This window comes from Bison bison, unplaced genomic scaffold (assembly GCF_000754665.1).
Source record: "Bison bison bison isolate TAMUID 2011002044 unplaced genomic scaffold, Bison_UMD1.0 scf7180017864508, whole genome shotgun sequence".
In the NCBI taxonomy this organism is placed as follows: domain Eukaryota; kingdom Metazoa; phylum Chordata; class Mammalia; order Artiodactyla; family Bovidae; genus Bison; species Bison bison.
In genome coordinates, this window is record NW_011495064.1 from 118,731 (window position 1) to 122,320 (window position 3,590).

General features: G+C 32.6%; 1 protein-coding gene across 1 annotated transcript in view; it reads left to right on the plus strand.

The window, feature by feature from the left end:
• LOC104980959 (THO complex subunit 2-like) overlaps positions 1–3,590 on the plus strand; it is a gene marked incomplete at both ends in the record, with an annotated part of 113,276 nt that overhangs the window by 106,145 nt on the left and 3,541 nt on the right.

Below are 3,590 nucleotides of genomic sequence, written 5' to 3' on the forward strand. Positions count from 1 at the left end.
TCCCATGTTTATTTTATCATTATTCTCAACAGCCAAGATAAGGAAACCAAGATAAGATAACCTAAGTATCTGTCAATGGATGAATGTATAAAGAATATATATATACATATATATATGTATATATATATATACATATACATATATACATATATATGTATATAAATAATATGCAATAAGATATTATTTAGCCATGAGAAAGAAGGCAAATCTTGTGATTTGCAACAACACAGATGGACGTTCAGGGCATTATATGGACATTTCAGACACAGAGAGAGAGAAAGATACTGTATGATATCACTTACATGTGGACATTTCAGACAGAGAGAGAGATACTGTATGATATCATTTACATGTGGAATAAAGAAATGCCAGACTCATCAAAGCAGTGTGTATTGCTGCTTACAAGGGGCTGTAGGTGGGAGTATTGGGGAGATGTTGGTCAAAGGATCCAAACTTACATTTAGAAGATGAATAAGTTCTGGAGAGCTAATGCATAGCATTGCGATTATAGTTTGTATTATATAATTTAAAGTTACTAAGAGACTGGATTGTAAATGTTCTTACCAGAAAAAGGAATGACAATTATATGTTGCAATGGAGGTATTAGCTAAGGCTACACTGGTAATTATATTGCAATATATAAATGCATCACATCAACATATTGTATACCTTAAACAATGTTATCAGGTCAGTCGCTCAGTCATATCCAACTCTTTGTGACCCCATGCTGCGACTGCAGCATGGCAGGCTTCCCTATCCATCACCAGCTCCTGGAGTTGCTCAAACTCATGTCCATCGACTCAGTGATGCCATCCAACCGTCTCATCCTCTGCTCCCTTCTACTGCCTTCAATCTATCCCAGCATCAGGGTCTTTTCCAACATCTGGGTCTTTTCCAATGAGTCAGTTCTTCTCATCAGGTGGCCAAAGTATTGGAGTTTCAGCTTCAGCATCAGTCTATCCAATGAATACTCAGGACTGATTTCCTTTAGGATAGAGTGGTTGGATCTCCTTGCAGTCCAAGGCACTCTCAAGAGTCTCCTTCAACACCACAGTTCAAAAGTATCAATTCTTCAGTGCTCATCTTTCTTTATAGTCCATCTTTCACATCCATACATGGCTAATGGAAAAACCATAGCTTGATCAGACTTTTATTTCAATTTTAAGTAAAGTGATGAGAGTGAGCATCTTTGCCTTCTTCATAATTTTAGATATTCTCACCAAAATCTATGGGCTTTTTACAGATGCTATTAAGTTGTAGAAGTTCTTCACAATGTCTATATTTCTGAGAGTTTAAAAAAATTATAATTAAGGGTTAGGGTATTTTTCTGTGTCAGTTGATATTACCATATGATTTTCTTCTTAGCTTGTTTATAGGAAGGATTACGTCAGTTGACTTTGCAATATTGAACAAGTCCTGTGTAAATGAAGTAAATCCCACATAGTCAGAGTCACAATTAATTTTACATATTGATGTGTTTGATCTACAATATTTTTTTTTGCAGATTTTAAGATCTATTTCAAGAGGTATATTGGTCTATAGTTTTATTTTATTATGTTGTTTTTGGTTATAATATTAGTGTAACACTAGTCTCATAAAATGAGTTAGGAAGTATTAATTTTCTATTTTCTGGAAGAAATTGTGGAGCTATATATATTCTTTTCCAGAGATTTTTTCCCCAATAGCAGTTTTATTGAAATGTAATTGATATGTCTTAAAATTCACCATCTAAAATATATACTTCATAGGCTATTATTATATAGACAGAGTTGTGCAACCATCACCATTCTATAATTTTAGGACATTTTTGTCACCCCAAACAGAAATGCCATACCAATTACTAATTAACCCCTTTAACCTTTCTTCTCTCACTCTCACAACCCACGGCAAAAACTAATCTTTCTGTGTCTAAGGAATAGCTCATTCTGGTCATATCTATAAAAGAAAAAGTATAATACGTGGGTTTTGTCATCAGTTTCTTTCAATTAGCATAATTTTTTCTCTGTCCATTCATGTTATGTGAAGTATAGTTGATTTATAATATTTACAATATCATGTTAGTGACATATGCAAAGCAAAGTGATTCAGTTATATTTTTCAGAGTATATTCCATTACAGTTTATTATAAAATATTAAATATAATTCCCTGTGCTATACAGAAAATCCTCTTTACTTATCCATTTTATGTACAGTAGTTGATATCTGTTATACTCATAATCCTAATTTGTCCCTCATTTCCTCCTTCTCCCCTTTGGTGACAGTAAGTGTGTGTTTTGCATCTGTGTGTCTGTTTCTGTTTTGTATGTAGGTGTATTTTTTATCATTTTTTTTTAAATTCAACATGTAAGTGATATCATACAGTATTTTTCTTTCTTTGTCTGATGTACATCACTAAGCATAATTTCTAGGTCCACCAATGTAACTGACTATCTTATTCTTTTTTACAACTAACTTTCCATTATACATATATAATACACTCCTTTAAAACATATATATATATATATATACACACACACACACACACACACACATACATACAACACATTTTTAAGCTATTCTTTGGTTCTTCCCATTGTCTTGGCTATTATAAAAATTCTAATATGAACAAATTGGGTTGCATTTTTCTTTTCAAATTAAAGTTTTCATTTTTTCCATATATATGCCCAAGAGTTGGAGTGCTGGATAATATAGTAACTTTATTTTTAAATTTCTTAAGGAACCATCATATTATTCTCCATAGTGTCTGTACAAATTTACATTCACACAAATACAGCAGAAGGGTTCCTTTTTCTCCACATCCTCTCCAGCATTTATTGTTTGTAGACTTACTAATAATGGCCATTCTGACCTGTGGGAGATGGTAACTTATTGCAGTTTTGATCTGAGTCTCTACAATCCATGGAATTCTCCAGACCAGAATACTGGAATAGGTAACCTTTCCCTTCTCCAGTGAATCTTCCCAACCCAGGAATCAAACTGGCATCTCCTGCATTGTAGGCAGATTATTTACCAGCTGAGCTACCAGGGAAGCCCTAATAATATAAAAGAGTATAACTACTCTTTTATATTGAGTAGTATGAGGTTTTTATATTTTAGATATTGAACCCCTGTCAGTCACACCATTGGCAAATATTTTCTCCCACTCTATAGGTTGTTTTTTTTCATTCTGTTCATGCTTTTCTTTGCTTTGCAAAAAGTTTTAAAACTTTGATTAGGAAAAATTAGCTTATGTTTACTTTTATTCATTTAGCCTTGGGTGACTGATCTAAGAAAATAATACTGTTGTAAAACGAAGTTTTTTGCATATGTTCTTTTCTAGGAGTTTTATGGTGTCCATTTTATATTTAAGTCTTTAAATCTGTATGTGTTTATTTTCATATATTATGTTCAGGAGCATTCTAATTTTATTGATTTATATGTAGCTTTCAAGATTTTCTTGAAAGAGACTGTCTTCACCACTGTATATTTCTGCCTCTTTTGTCATAGATTATTTAACCATAGGTGTGTCACTTTATTTCTGGGCTCTCTATTCTGTTCTATTGAACTATATTCCTGTTTTTGTGCAAATGTCACACTGTTTTAATTAATAT